This window comes from Schistocerca nitens, chromosome 2 (assembly GCF_023898315.1).
Source record: "Schistocerca nitens isolate TAMUIC-IGC-003100 chromosome 2, iqSchNite1.1, whole genome shotgun sequence".
Classification (NCBI taxonomy): Eukaryota; Metazoa; Arthropoda; class Insecta; order Orthoptera; family Acrididae; genus Schistocerca; species Schistocerca nitens.
In genome coordinates, this window is record NC_064615.1 from 522,934,905 (window position 1) to 522,951,507 (window position 16,603).

The 16,603-nt window shown below is 45.0% G+C and overlaps 1 protein-coding gene across 4 annotated transcripts in view; it reads right to left on the reverse strand.

Annotated features, from left to right (window-relative positions):
• The window catches only part of LOC126236505 (pleckstrin homology-like domain family B member 1), a 1,102,343-nt gene that overhangs the window by 497,309 nt on the left and 588,431 nt on the right, over nucleotides 1-16,603 (reverse strand). The gene's annotated exons all lie outside the window — the stretch shown is intronic.

A 16,603-nucleotide genomic window follows, 5' to 3' on the forward strand; every position in this document is an offset into this window, starting at 1 on the left:
GTGTGTATGGCTTTTTCTTTCTTTTTCTTTCTTTTTTTTTTTTCTTTTTTTTTTTTTTTTTTTTTTTTTTGTAGGCTCAACCATTCTTCCGTGAGAATCAACATTGATATCTTAAATACCGATCTTGTGAAACCAAGATAATAGTGCTCATTTACGAGATCTTGAAGCCCATATGTGGCGAAGTCCACGTTGCTACTGTATTTCTTGATCTTTTGGAAGCCTTCTAAACGGTTCCGTACCCCAGTAAATAGAAGGTGTCCTTGCAGAGCGTAGGACAGGCAAAAAGGAGTCTGTTTATCACTATACACTGAAGAGCCCAAGAAACTGATACACCTGCCTAATATCGTGCAGGACTCTCGCGGGTACGCAGAAGTGTCGCAACATGACGTGGCATGGAATGAGAGTAATGTCTGAAATAGTGCTGGAGGGAATTGACAACATGAATCATGCAAAGTTGTCCATAAATCCGTAAGAGTAAGAGGGGGTGGAGATCTCTTCTGAACATAACGTTGCAAGGCATCCCAGATATGCTAAATAATGTTCATGTCTGGGGAGCTTGGTGTCCAGCGGAAGTGCTTAAACTCAGGAGTGTGTTTCTGGAGCAACTCATAAGCCATTCTGTAGCAATTCTGGGCGTGTGGGGTGTCGTATAATCCTGCTGGATTGGTCGAGTCGGTCGGAATGCACAATGGACATGAATGGATGCAGGTGATCAGGCAGGATGCTTACGTACGTGTCATCTGTCAGAGTCGTATCTAGACGTATCAGGAGCCCCATATCATTCCAAATGCACACGCCCCACACCATAACAGAGCCTCCACCAGCTTAACAGTCCCCTGCTGACATGCAGGGTCCATGGATTCATGAGATTGTCTCCATACCCGTACACGTCCATCCGCTCGATACAATTTGAAACGAGACTCGTCCGACTAGGCAACATGTTTCCAGTCATCAACAGTCCAATGTGAATGTTGACGGGCCCAGGTGAGGCGTAAAGCTGTGTGTCGTGCATTGATCGAGGGGGCCTTCGGCAGCGAAAGCCCATATCGATGATGTTTCGTTGAATGGTTCGCACGCCGATACTTGATTGCCCAGCATTGAAATCTGCAGCAGTCTGCGGAAGGATCGGAGATGCTGTGTCCCATCGCTCGTGCGCCGACTGTAACACCACGTTCTAACTCACTTAAATCGTAATAAACTGCCATTGTAGCAGCAGTAACCGATCTAATAACTGCATCTGACACTTGTCTTACATAGGCTTTGATAACAGCAACGCTGTATTCTGCCTGTTTACATATCTCTGTATTTGGATACGCATGCCTATACCAGTTTCTTTGGCGCTTCAGTGTAAATGCGAAACCACGTCAGAAGTGATATTTAAGTCCGCTGTACAACACCAAAAAGAGATAGAGTCGCCGCTGTTCAACTGTTTACGACGGAAGCGCAAATGAGTTGGTGGATAGCTTCAGCAGTTCTCTGAGGCTGCTTGAGGGAGACGCTGGTGTACACGTGCAGTTCACGAAATGCAGTTTGGTCCGGAAATGCATGGTCACTTGAAGACCATAACGATTTGACCATAAATAAGGGTGATACGATGAATGTAAGTACACCGTCCAGTCTCACTGATACGACCGCCTATAAGAAGCCTGAATCACCAGCTTTTGCAGCGCAGACCGCTGCCAGAGATGTGCAGGAGAAAAGTCAATGGCGTTGTGGAAAGTACTGACAGGGAGTGGAGCCATGCCGACTCCATTGTAATGGAAAGCTGCTCTCGGTTACTCTACTGAGGATCCATGGCGTAAACAGCTCGATGGAGGTGGTCCCACACATTCTCGGCTGGGTTTAAATGTGGGGACTTAGGTGGCCAGGGTATTATGGTAAATTCTTCCTGGTGCTGTTCGAACCACGCACGCACACTGCCGCCCTGCTGACAGATGCCACTGTGCCGAGGAACAAAAGTACAGTAGGTGTGGACATGGTCCCCAAGGACAAATGCGTCCTTTGGTTATACATTGATCCTTCCAGAATGACATCATCACCTAGGTATGGAACATAAAACGTTATACATGTGAACAGGCCACTCAGTTGACGTCCAGATGCGATATCGGGGTGCAGATACAAGGCTTTATCGCCGATAAGCAGTATTTCAAATGGTTCAAATGGCTCTAAGCACTATGGGACTTAACGTCTGAGGCCGTCAGTCCCCTAGACTTAGAACTACGTAAACCTAACCTAAGGACATCACACACATCCATGCCCGAGGCAGGATTCGAACCTGCGTCCGTAGCAGCAGCGCCGTTCTGGGATGGAGCGCCTACCACCCCTCAGACACAGCGCCGGCTTGAGCTGCAATCAGTATGGGTGCATAAAGCAGGTGCCTGCTGCTGAAGCTCAGAAGCAGCAACGTTCGCCGAACAATCGTTGAGGAGACACTGTTGGTACTGTCTTGGTTCATCTGGGCGGTCAACAGCTCAACGTGTATTCGCCCGTGCACATCTCCGCAGCCGTCGTTCACCATTATCATCTGTGGCCCTGGCGCACCACAGTTGCCTCGGCGCCAGTTTTGATTAACGCTATTTTGCCTCGCACTATATACGTACTTCAACCATGGCGGCACGCGAACAATTTATGAACAATAGTCAACCCCTTTACGATGTCAGATAAATCGCTCCAACAGCGCTCTTTCCGAATCCTCCAAGGAGGTTTGTATACCTTCCACTGCTGGTGCTTCCACTGGCCGTCTTTGAGTCGTCATGGCACGTTGACGTCGAACATAAACCGTGGTCGCTCTGGTGTGACAGGACCGTCTAGAAGAAAATTTCCGATATGTTTGAACACGCTACTGGCAATCAATCACTTTAAGTAGTTGTGACAGAGAAGTTGCCAGGAATATTGATAATTTGCTATTTCATATAGGACGATCACATATCTACCCTTGTACAAGGCAGAAAAAATTCTCAGTATAATCGAAGACGTGCTATTTTCAACAAAGAGAGTTAAGTACAAGACTATTGTTAGAAAAAATAGTCGGTGTATTGAGACTCTCGGCAAGCAGGATTAATGGAAGAGACCGAGAGTGCTAATAAGAACTGGGTGCATTGTCGCGCGAGAGCATCAATGAACTGCAATGGCTGACGCCCTACAAAACGTGCCGCATAGCTGTAATGAGAGTAAAGTAACTAATTCTGATATACTCAGAGGGGTGCCAACCACTGCTCTTCCCAGATACGCCCAAGAAGGCGTGTGGTTGGGCGACGCACAGTGGCAATTAGCAGTGAAACACGTGACGCTGCAGCCAATAGCGTCGTGTTGTCACGTCTGTTCTTAGCGCGCACTTCGGGTTGTGCGTTGAACATTCAGCATTGATTTTCTTATTAGTTTACGTTTGGTAAAGGTAGTTAGCTACTGTAGTGTACATTATGGGTGACATAAAGGTAACACAATAAGTATTGCGCGAAGAAGCGACAACGGTAGTTTTACGATTCGTCTAGGAAGAGTCAGAAGCAGAAACAGAGTTCCATTGTGGCATTCGCCTCAACGTGGAAAGTTACCATAGTAAACAACGGCTGGGGCGTAGGGTGTGGGACAGAGAGTGAGTGAGTGAGACACACACACACACACACACACACACACACACACACACACAGAGAGAGAGAGAGAGAGAGAGAGAGAGAGAGAGAGAGAGAGAGCGCACACGGGGCACAACGCATTTCTTCGCCCTTCTCTGCGTAAGAACGCATCACGCAGCCGTCTTCTCACTTTCAGACCACAGTACTGACAGAAAAGTATCGCCATTTACTACATATCCTCCTCCACACAACGAACGTGACTTGTGGGACACAAAACAGAAGTGCCCATTAGTGTGAGGTGGTAAGTTGATTTAAAATATTTGTGCTATTCAATGTCAGAGCTGCCCTAGCTATAACACCTTGAAGAAAGACTTAAGTCAGCTCTTGCTTCAGTGGTATGTTATGGGCACCATAGTTTTCGGTCTCCGATTGTTATTATGTGCTATGGATGGGTTTCGCCACTCACTACCAGAAATATGAAACCTCCTGACAGATAAAACAGTGAGACGGCCCGACATTCTAGCCCGCGACCTTTGCCTTTCGCGGGAAAGTGCTCTACCGACTCAGGTAGAGGTTCGAAGGTAAGAGATGAGGTTCTGGCGGAAGCAAAGCTTTGAGGACGGGTTGAGAGTCATGCTTGGGTAGCTCAGTCGGTAGAACACTTCTTCGCGAAAGGCAAAGGTCCTAAGATGGAGTCGCGGTCTAGTACACAGTTTTAATTTGTCACGAAGTTTCAAATTATTGTTCTTAAGCGTCACAATATTACAGCACTGTAACCAAGGTAGCACTTAAATGGACTTGGAATGAATTTCTTTTATTTGTTGCGAAGTACAGACTGAGATACTTGCTATGTAAAAAGACTGTGTGCCAAACAGGTCTCGAACCTAGTTACCTAGCTCTGCTCTGTAACTACAATTGCTCGGGTGCGCGTTGCGGACGGACTCTAGTTGGCGATCTGAAAAAGGAATGTATTCCCCAAAATTCGTAGCCGACGTACCACGTTAACGAAAGACCAAATGTTGCAAAGTGTGTGTGAATATTTAACAGAGGAAAATATCTGCATAAGTAATTGTTCTCTGGCCTCAATTGTGCACCGCGCGGTCTACGGGGCTTGCCACGGTTCACGCGTTTCCCCCCGTTCGAGTCCTCCCTCGGGCATTGGTGTCTGTGTTGTACTTAGCGTAAGTTAGTTTAAGTTAGATAAAGTAGTGTGTAAGCCTAGGGACCGATGACCTCAGCAGTTTGGTCCCATAGGAACTTACCACCACCCAAGGGTGATAAACAACGGATCATCCACGAACTGTATCGGCAATGCAAATAAACGACAATTCGCCATGGGATAATGTTGCTGCTGTTGTTGTTTAGGGTTGAGTTACTGAAGACTAAATGGCTCCGTACCTAAGGCGTGTGATCAGAGTTCAGGAAGCTCCTAACTCGTGTAGTTAAAATTTACGCATTTTAGCAATGGAAACCATCTGTTTGCTGCAAATCTCTAACCTTCCACTTATGTTGCGCGATTCTCACAGTATTATACTGACCACACTTCACACCTAACGCGTGACTGTCTAATTAATATTAATAGCACAGCAGCTGCTGAGGAAATCTTGTTCATAAACTTCCGAAATGCGATAGAACTAGAAATCAAACATTGCTTTAACCTTACTGATTCAGTGAGTTGCTGCATTGTTTTGCTCAGTAAAAGTAATGAAAATCTGTTTTCTAACAATAAAGGTAGTCTCCTCTTAAAAAAAGAAGCAATGTTAACTATAGATTCCTTATAATAGAAACCTTAATGGTAAAGCAAATGACTGCCCGTTTCACGCGACGGAACGTTACGCCGTCTCTCGCTCCGCTACACGGGCACGCTGCTCCTAAGCATCGTAAGAATCTGGAGGCTCGCTATTTCCATCGCCTTCCAGAAGTCAAAGGAAACCCACCCAATGTAGTATAAATAGACCGTCACCAGGGGAAGACGGCCACCCCAAACATGCATTCCGCCCCTCCGTGGAACGGCCCTCAGTGATCTTTCGTTACAGGAACGTTGTAATTATAGATTCGGTGGCGATACACTCATCTAAATTAGCAGAAGTATCTTTACAACTACTCAGTCTCGTTATTTTGTTTTTAGTCATTTACAACAAAAAAAAGGCTCTGAGTACTATGGGACTTAACTTCTGAGGTCATCAGTCCCCTACAACTTAGAACTAATTAAACCTAACTAACCTAAGGACATCAAACACACCCATGCCCGAGGCAGGACTCGAACCTGCGACCTTACATTTACAACACAGTAAGGGCACTTTAAGATATGATTGTTTCATCAAAGACTAAGGAGGACCAAGAGTGGCGCTTTAAACTTTCTCCGAGTGTAGATTGTTCTACCGAATTTCCGAAGTGCTTAGCAGACCAGTACATACATGGCCACAAAACCCTAAACCGAAGTATCACTTCAGAAAGTTACTGACATCCGGTAAGCACACCGAAATTTCTTACAACGGTGACAGAGGGATTTGCAATCTAAAGTCAAAGTCATAACTGGGTACTACCTACAAAGTTAATTCACAGTGTCAGAAAAAAAACCTGTATTTCCTCATCGGGAAAAATAGATAGGTACAGGATGCTAATTGGGGTGGCTGGCTCAGATGGTAAACTGTACCTGAGAAAGATTCTAGTTCGAATCTTGAAACAACGCGGTTTTGATACTTCGGGAAGTTCGCTATTAGCGGACCCTCCGATGAAAGTCAAAGTTTCCATTCAGGAGGTGACTCACTTCCTTACGCGTAGATATGTCGTAGGAGACTGAATCATGAGGGACATGCCTGCTTTTATACACTTATTCTTCCAGCGTCAAGGAAGTAGTATATCGCATCCCTGTTTGAACTGTTTCCGTCTCCGTTAGTTCACACAAACCACATCAAGAAACTATCCTCACATGTCTTACGAGTTATTCTAGTCTGTTTCGTCACCAGATGTCTCTCACTAAAAGACAAGGAACTGGCGTTATCTTTGACATTTAACAGTCAATTTTCGAAAGATACTAATGATTCGCATAAACGTTAGAGCTTTAGAAGAGTTCCTGATAACCCACATAATATCTTTGTTTTGTATCATTTCGGAAAGACAAAAATTCCATCCAGTGTGGTCAGTGAAGTCGTGCGAACTTTCCTCTAATGTAAATAGTACTGTCCGAGCTAAATGTTAGGTTATAAGTATAACCAGGAGGCACTGTATCCAACATTATCGAAAGTTATAAAGACGTACTTTACGATACTGCATACCTTTCCCGAATAGCTCTGCTTGAAGAAAGAATACTGCGGAGAAATGGTTTAGCCACAACTCAGGGAAGGTATCCAAAATGTATCTTCCACTCTGCGAAGTACATTAGTCCCATTGCAGCATTACAATAAAAGACACGTATTTTCAACATAAATCGAATTGTGGATATACGTAAGGAAACGTAAGAAAAGCTCCTCAAATTTTAATGTGCCTGCGTTCCTGATTACAAAGACGCGTGAAATGGCAACCTATCTATCCGTAGAATTAAGTCACTCTTACAGAATGAAAATCCTGAATTTTAAAAATATTTTACAGTGTAACTGTTCTTGGAGGATGATTTTTACATTTTTTTTTTTGACTTCACTGATGTGGCAACACTCAATATCCAATCGGACCTGCTTTTGCCTGGCGTACTGCAGCAACTCGACATGGCATGGACTCAAGTCGTTACAAATCCTCTGCAGAAATATTGAGCCACGGTGTCTTTATAGCCGTCCGTAACTGAAAAGGTGTTGCCGGCACCGGCGCTGAGTGGCCTAATCATTCTTTCGAATTGTCCAGAATGTTCTTCGAACCAATCGCGAACAATTGTGGTCCAGTCATATGCTTGCATTGTCATCCACAAAATTTCCATCGTTGTCTGGGAACATGAAATCCATGAATGGCTGAAAATGGCTAAGTAGCCGAACATAGCCCAGGGTCTAATCCATTCCAGGTAAACATAGCTAATATCAGTATGGAGTCATCACCAGCATCCACAATTTCTTGTTGACAACTTGGATCCATGAATTTATGCGGTCTGCGACACACTCGAGTTCTATCATCAGCTCTTACCAACTGAAATCTGGACCCAGCTGTCCAGTCTACAGTTTTCCAGTCGTTTAGGGCCCAACCGATATAGTCACAATCCTAGGAGAGCCGCTGCAGGAGATGTGCTGTTAGCAAAGGCACCCGTGTCTGTAGTCTGCCGCCATAGCCCATTACCGCCAGATTTCGCTGCATGATCCTAACGATTACGTTCGTCGTACGTCTAACATTGATTTATGAGGTTATTTCACGCAGTTCAAATCGTTCAGATGGCTCTGAGCACTATGGGACTTAATTTCTGAGGTCATCAGTCCCCTAGAACTTAGAACTACTTAAATCTAACTAACCTAAGGACATCACATACATCCATGCCCGAGGCAGGATTCGAACCTGCGACCGTAGCCGTCGCGCGGTTCCAGACTGAAGCGCCTAGAATCGCTCTGCCACTGCGGCCGGCTTCACGCAGTACTGATTGTCTGTTAGCATTGACAATTATACGCTAACGCCGCTGCTCTCGGTAGTTAAGCGAGGGCCGTTGGCCAATGCATTGTCCGTCGTGAAGGTAATGCCTGAAATTTGGTATTCTCAGCATACTCTTACACTATGGATCTTTGACTATTGTATTTCCTAACGACTTCTGAAATGGAATTTCCCATTAGCTCCAACAACTATTCCGCGTTCGAAGTTTGTCAATTCCCGTCGTGTGGCCTTAATCACGTCGGAAATCTTTTCACATGAATAATCTGAGTATACATGACAGATCCGCCAATGCACTGCCTTTTGAAACCTTGTATGCGTGATGATTCTACCATCTGTGTATGTGGGTATCGCTATCTCATGACTTTTGTCACCTCACTGTGTCTACAGTGTCCACACCTATGAGACAGAAATTACAGCTTGGAGAAGGTATTTGTCATAGCAAATACCCCGTGTTAGTATTCATGTGGCTTGGCCATAGTCTGGTAACTTAAGCACAGAGTTGACGAACCAGATTTGGTGTGGAATATTTGTGGAATCACCCAGTACCCTGTCTCTTTCATGTTACTCGTATGATCCGTGTCCTCAAACATTGTGGATTCCGTTTTTCCTCTGTTGCCGAGTGTGCTATGAAGAATCTATACGGTAGGGGTATGTCGGTGGAAAGAATGTGATATGTAATTTTCGCCAATTCGTCTGCATGTTCGTTATCCCTGTTAGCACCATGTCCTGGTATCCTTTGTAGATGAATCAGTTGACAACTCCTTTGCTCTGTTTGTGACTTCTAAGTATATCGTGTGCCAAGGTAAATACAGTTCTTTTCCTTCTACTGCCTTTATAAGAGAGTGTAGGGCACTTGTCGAGCCAATGTAAACTAGAACTTTATCGAGTTTTGTGTCGCAGTACCAATTAATTCTTCTACCTGATTCAACAATGTTTTAAATTTTTCAGTTTAATTTAACCTGAAACTTCACATCTCAGTAGTAGGTGTCACTGTCCCCAATGAATGTCATATGGTACTCAATATTTTTCAGTTTCAGGACCTTACATAAAAGTAAGTATCTCCTTAAAATGAATGTTGTGAACAAAAGTTAAAAACTTTTAACGAAATTCGCCTTTTTAATTTTTTTTTTGTGGGGTGGGCATAAAGAAACACACCCTCCCCCATTGGTAGCACATGTCATTGAAAATGTGTTGCTGTTGCTGAGGGTGTGCTGTTAGGTGCTTTCATGTTCTGGCCCTGCTGACACATCAGTACCTCTTCAAAAATACTGTTCTTAATATAACCCAACAAAAATTATCGAATTTATTTTTTGGGTGTGCATAAACTAAGCCCCAACCCTTATTTGGGAAAGCGCGGAATGAGAAGTGTGTTGGTATTGCTAGGGTTAAGTCGACTATGGAGAGAATAGCTTGGTGAATGGTATACAACTCCGCAGTTAATATAGCCGCTTCTGTTGGTAGCTGTTTGCTCATAAAAAACGCGGCTTCTGCAGAGATATATTAGGTTGGTACAAAAGTTCGTAGAAAAATGTTCAAATGTGTGTGAATTCCTAAGGGACCAAACTGCTGAGGTCATCGGTCCCTAGACTTACCGACTACTTAAACTAACTTATGCTAAGAACAACACACACCCATACCCGAGGGAGGACTCGAACCTCCGGCGGGAGAGGCCGCGCTATCCGTAACACAGAGCCTCAAACCGCGCGGCCACTTCGCGTGGCTAAGTTCGTAAGTTAAGGAGCACAATAGATACACATAACTGAGACTTCATTCATCAATAATATAATCACCCTCACTATTTACAACAATCTGCTGCCTCTGGGGTAACTTTTCGATTCCGCAGCTGAAGATGCCACGTGGTTTTGAGGCCAAAAAAACTCGTCGAGCCACTTCAAAGCGCATTTTCATTCGGAAAGGAAGTTTCTTGAAGGATGTTCGACACAGAATGGAAAAGGTGAAACTCTGAGAGCACAGGATGCGGTGAATAAGGTGAATGCGAAAAGACTTCCCAACCCAGCTCCTATATAGTGTTTTCTTTTTGTCTGTTTAGCAGAAAACGTGCTGACGTTATCGTGGAGTAGCATCACTTCATGCAGTCTTCCTAGTCGTTGTTTTTGGACTGTGTCTGTAAGACGTCTCAGTTTTTGCTAATAAATGTGAACAGCAATGGTTACAACTCCGAAAACGAATTCACAGTATAATAAAGACGCCATTTCTCGTCACCAGTAACGACACGGGATAGGAATGGTCGGTGGTGTTCATGAGCTAATTGATGACGGGCAAGCAGATATGCACATATGACACCCGCTGATTTTTGTGATTTTGGCTTCGAGCATCCTGTATCCATACAGCGAATGTTTGAATATTCTTCATTGCATGCAAATGTCGCACGATGGTTGCATGATCACAGTTTGTTACGTTTACGAGTTTTCGAGTACACAGACGTCGATCAACGTGGATTAATGCGTTTGAACGATCTTAATTGAACTCCGACGGTCTTCCTGGATTTGGAGAGTCACCAACGTCAAAACGGCCCTCCCTTTAAACGAGAAAACCATTTTCTTGCCGTGCTCTGTCCAATGCCATTATCCCCATGCACTGCACAAATGTTTCTGGCTGCCTCAGCTGCTGTCACCCCTCTACTGAACTCAAAAGGAAGAGTCTGTTGGAAATGCCCCGATTTATCTAATTGGCACAACGTTTTCTAGCATCCACAGCTCTACCCACTATCTCCAAATGACAATATGTAAAAAACAGAAAATCTACGAACTTATGGGCCAACTTAACACCTTTTAGAACCATCCCAGTACAATATGTACCAGCCCTGGCAATTACAATCCAGTTTTGACTGTTAAGAGCAGGGGCGTCCAAAACGTGGGCCGCATGCGGCCCAAAGCAGGTATCTGTGCGGTCCAAGAAGCGAGAATCCACCTCAGAATCGGAAAAAATTCACGAGATTCCCTTTATGTAAACTTATGATAAATTGAACATTTTACATGTGAAACTCCCAGCGCACGGTGCTATTCTCTCGTTGGTCTATCTTCTTTTTTTCTCCCCCTCTCAGCGGTTATTGTTGTTGTTATGTGCGGCCCGAAAGTACGTCTTCTTCCAGTGTGGTCAGGTAAGCTGAAAGGCTGGTTCAGAGGCTCTCAGTTCACTCACTGGTACATATCGTAGTAGGATTTTGTTTGCAGGAAGACTTGTCGCGGAGCTGCTGGGCCGCGAAGTCTCCTGTGGCGTTCGGAGGCCGGACTGGCATCTGCCGGGCGGGACTTCCGCGCTGGGATGAGGCGGCACCGGGCACTGGGCGCACGGTTTAATTAGCGGCGCGAGCCAGTAGCGGCGCCTGCGCTCCAGCCGGCGCGTGCGTTGCTATTCATAGCCGCGGCGTCGGCGGCCACGCGAGCATTCTGCTGTCCATCTGGCCACTGGAGAGGCGGACCATACACACTGACACCTGCCTACTGGCGCTTCACAAGTTTTGCGACTGCATAGATATCTAAATGGAAACTGTGTTAAAAATGTGTTCACGCGAACATGTGAAAGGCAGTGACGGGGTGCACTGCATAAACATTCTTTTTCACTGTGGAAAACAGGGACGTTACACTGTTGTGGCATGTATTCAGAATTCAGAAAGTATAACATCATTGTGCACCAATATTTGTGTCTAACATTAAAGAGTATAAAGACTATTCCTCCCAAAGTCTTGGATCGATTTCAATCAGATTTGGCACACAGTGTGCCTACCAAGCACCAGCGCTGTGGCTGTTAGAACCTCCTGATTTCCACAGGAGCTGAGCAATGAGCAAATATGATTTTTCAGCCCCTGCCATGTAGGCTGACCTGCACAACAGGTGTGTTGTGTAGCGATGTCAGCCTGCCATACTAAGCAGCTTTGCTGTGCAGTCTACATATCTGTGGCCAACAAACAGTTTGTCAGTCCCCAACATGTAGGCTGATCTGGGCAGCAGGTCTGTTGTGGGAATATTATCAGACTAATTTATCGATCTGTTTTGCAGGGGCTACATGTACAAATGGGCATGGCTCAAAGAAAGATATTATAGATACACTATTAGCCATTAAAATTGCTACACAAGGAAGAAATGCAGATAATAAACGAGTATTCACTGGACAAATATATTATACTAGAGCTGACATGTAATTACATTTTCACACAGTGTGGGTGCATAGATCCTGAGAAACCAGTACCCAGAACAACCACCTCTGGCCGTAACAACGGCCTTGATACGCCTGGGCATTGAGTCAAACATAGCTTGGATGCCGTGTACAGGTACAGCTGCCCATGCAGTTTCAATACGATACCACAGTTCATCAAGAGCAGTGACTGGCGTATTATGACGATCCAGTTACTCGGCCACCATTGACCAGACGTTTTCAGTTGGTGACAGATCTGAAGAATGTGCTGGCCAGGGCAGCAGTCGAACATTTTCTGTATCCAGAAAGGCCCGTACAGGACCTGCAACATGCGGTCGTGCATTATCCTGCTGAAATTTAGGTTTTCGCAGGGATCGAATGAAGGGTAGACCCACGGGTCGTAACGTATCTGAAATGTAACGACCAATATTCAAAGTGCCGTCAATGCCAACAAGAGGTGACCGAGACGTGTAACCAATGGCACCCCATACCATCACGCCGGGTGATACGCCAGTATGGCGATGACGAATACACGCTTCCAATGTGCGTTCACCGAGATGTCGCCAAACACGGATGCGACCATCATGATGCTGTACACAGAACCTGGATTCATCAGAAAAAATGACGTTTTGCCATTCGTGCACTCAGGTTAGTCGTTGAGTGCACCATCACAGGCGCTCCTGTCTCTGATGCAGTGTCAAGGGTAACCGCAGCCATTGTTTCCGAGCTGATAGTACATGCTGCTGGAAACGACGTCGAACTGTTCGTGCAGATTGTTGGTGTCTTGCAAACGTTCCCATCTGTTGACTCAGGGATCGAGACGTGGCTGCACGATCCGTTACAGCCATGCGGATAACATGCCTGTCATGTCGACTGCTAGTGATACGAGGCCGTTGGGATCCAGCACGGCGTTCCGCATTACCCTCCTGAACCCACCGATTCCATATTCTGCTAACAGTCATTGGCTCTCGACCAACTCGAGCAGCAATGTCGCGATACGATAAACCGCAATCCGCGATAGTCTACAATCCGACCTTTATCAAAGTCAGAAACGCGATGGTACGCATTTCTCCTCCTTACCCGAGGTATCACGACAACGTTTCACCAGGCAACGCCGGTCAACTACTGTTTGTGTATGAGAAATCGGTTGGAAACTTTCTTCATGTCAGCACGTTGTAGGTGTCACCACCGGCGCCAACGTTGTGTGAATGCTCTGAAAAGCTAATCATTTGCATATCACAGCATCTTCTTCCTGTTGGTTAAATTTCGCTTCTGTAACACGTCGTCTTCGTGGTGTAGCTATTGTAACATATATACTACTGCAGATATTTCACATCTAATCTTCCCCCATTCTCTGTTCGCCTCATCTAGCTGCCACACAGTTTTATACATTTATATTTATATATAAAACTGTGTGGGAGCAAGATGAGGTGATCAGAGAATGGGGGGAAGATTATATATGTGCAGTCTGTGTGTCAAATGCATACCTGAGCAAAGGTGGGGTGGGGTGGGGTGAGAAGTGGTGTGGAAGGCTAGTATGACAAAATTAAGATAGTTCATATATACATGTATAGATGAGATACCCAAGTTAATTAAAAATTTACAATCAGTGGATGTATTAAATGGCTTCCTCTATTGCTCTAAGGAATTTGGGGAAGGGTCCAAATGGCTCTGAGCACTATGGGACTCAACATCTTAGGTCATAAGTCCCCTAGAACTTAGAACTACTTAAACCTAACTAACCTAAGGACATCACCCACACCCATGCCCGAGGCAGGATTCGAACCTGCGACCGTAGCAGTCCCGCGGTTCCGGACTGCAGCGCCAGAACCGCACGGCCACCACGGCCGGGGAAGGGTCCCTTGTAGGCTCAATTTTGACATTCTTCCTCTCTGTGCCAGGCTGTTTACTTTCCGGCTCTGCAGTACCATTTTATAGATCGTATCTTCTCCCACTCAGGAGGGTGCTGGCAGTTTTGTCATGGTCAGTGGGTATTCAGTTTAATGTCATGCAAACATTTCATGTTTGATTGAAACAGTGAGGCTTTCTGTTATTGTGAAACTTTGAGTTCGTTTTGGGCAGTGGTCTTGCCTGTGCTGCTTCCATACATTATGGATACCAAAGTTTGTGTTCCGTTCTTTATTGGTGCTAGTGCCAGTTTTCTTGACATTAGTCTGCTGCAATCCAGGTCAGCTACATCATTATGTATCACTAGCTGACGGTTGTTCTTAATCTTGTGGCATTTTTACGCTGCATCTCTGGCAGTGATATAATCAGTAGAGGTGGGTTTTATTGTACCACTGATAGAGCGCATTGTTCATATGCAAGCTGTTAATCCACACCAAGTAGACGAGCCCACTTGCTGACATACGAAATGTATCTGCATTGGAGGCCCAGCGCGATGCGTGCAGTCTGTGGATGACGTTAGTGTTTCTCCTCCTTTTACCTGCTGTTTTTGTCAGCGTGACTCGTGGATATTTGTGGCAGTTTTTAGGGTTGAAATGCTTCTCTTCAAAGCTGACATTATCTCTCTTCTTGCTGAGCGATTACAAACGTGGCATCATGACACTTCTGTCTCGGTTCCGGCTGGGGTCTCTATTATTGGCACTAGTCTCCATAAAGGTAGTGTGATATATGTTCTTCCTACTAGTGTTTCCCTGTCTAATTTTTCTCGATGCATTGCGTCTTCTGTATTGTAGAATCTTCGTTAATGACGTTGCTGGGTCTACGCAGCAGGGAAAGGGAGAAATCAAAGTTTTTCACTAAAAGTTGCCGTCCAGACGAAGGCGCAGACGCTGCTGTATGCCCAAATGGACTAGTCAGCAACCCAGCATGTGCTTCTGTTAACTGAACAATAAATGGAAATCGGAGGGACCTGACACTTCGCTACTAGATCACTCAAACTGCTAGCTGGAGGAAGTACAGATTATGATTTTGAGCGCAGTGATTATCAGGTGGCAAACACATGCCAAGGTCCGGCCAGAGATGAAGTGGCAAAACATATACGAGCCATCGTATTCAACTCGCCGTCCAGGAGATGATGCCCTAAGAGTTACTCTGTGTTACAGACCACCATGCATTTCCGCTTAATTGAATGGATTGGAACAGTTAAGTGAAAAGCCTGCCTGAAAATGTTCGACTAGTCTCGAGATAGTAACTAAAACCCAGGAAAACTGATTATTATTTTTTTATTAACACAGTATGGATTATATTTTTTATATTGTAAGGTGTGATGGTGTAAATATTATAAAACTTATAATGCAGTCAGTCAAACTAGGTTGCAGACACACATTTTAAAGAAATAAACCGGTTTTAATGTTACACTATTTGTAAGGATATCCAAGCACCTGGCAATTCTAAGCTAATGCCACATTCATACGCAATTATTCTACAGTTTATACATGTTAATTCGATATATTGGCCCAGTGTGAAACTACCTTGTGAATACTATGCTGTTTCGCATAGCTTTCCATGTCATTTTAGGTATTTTGTGCACTTGGCTTGCTCGCGCCAGTGGAGTCTGCCTACCCTCTGCCTCTCTGTAATGTATCAATCAATCAATCAGTGAATGAATGGAGGGAGGGAGGGAGGGAGGGAGGGAGGGAGGGAGGGAGGGAGGGAGGGAGATAAACGCCCCGTCGTCAACGACCTCATAAGAAAGAGAAACTTGGATTCGACAATGGAAATTGTTAATCGACTTATTGAACCTGCGGGCCATATAAAAATCTGGATGGCCAGTGGGGGATTCGAACACACGTTCCCCCGAAATCTTAACTGAACGCTCCACTACGCTCGGCGCGTCCCTTTGAAGGAAACCAACTCAAAATTTCTGCCAGACCTTGTAGTTGGTGATACGTTAAATAATAAACTGCGTGTCTCTCTCTCTCTCTCTCTCTCTCTCTCTCTCTCTCTCTCTCTCTCTCTCTCTGTGTGTGTGTGTGTGTGTGTGTGTGTGTGTGTGTGTGTGTGTGTGTGTGTGTGTGTGTGTGTCATTAATCAATCACACCTCGGACAAATGAAACGCCGATGCTGGTTACAATGACTCAGTGCCATATAGCGCAATTATTTCAACTATCGCATGGTGTGGCTTAGTCTTGAGGGATATTTCAATTATTGTCAAATATGGTCCCGGTGGGCTACCGCCTCCCAATCGGAACAAAAGCTTTAAGATATCATTTTCACATTAATTACATTTCCTCCTCCAATACGAAGTTTTCGAGAAGTTCGATTTGTTTCCAAATTTTGTGATATTCTGTCGGGGCCAAGTTGTCTGTGACGACCACACAATGTCTGGACTAAACGCCGCAATTTCGTCT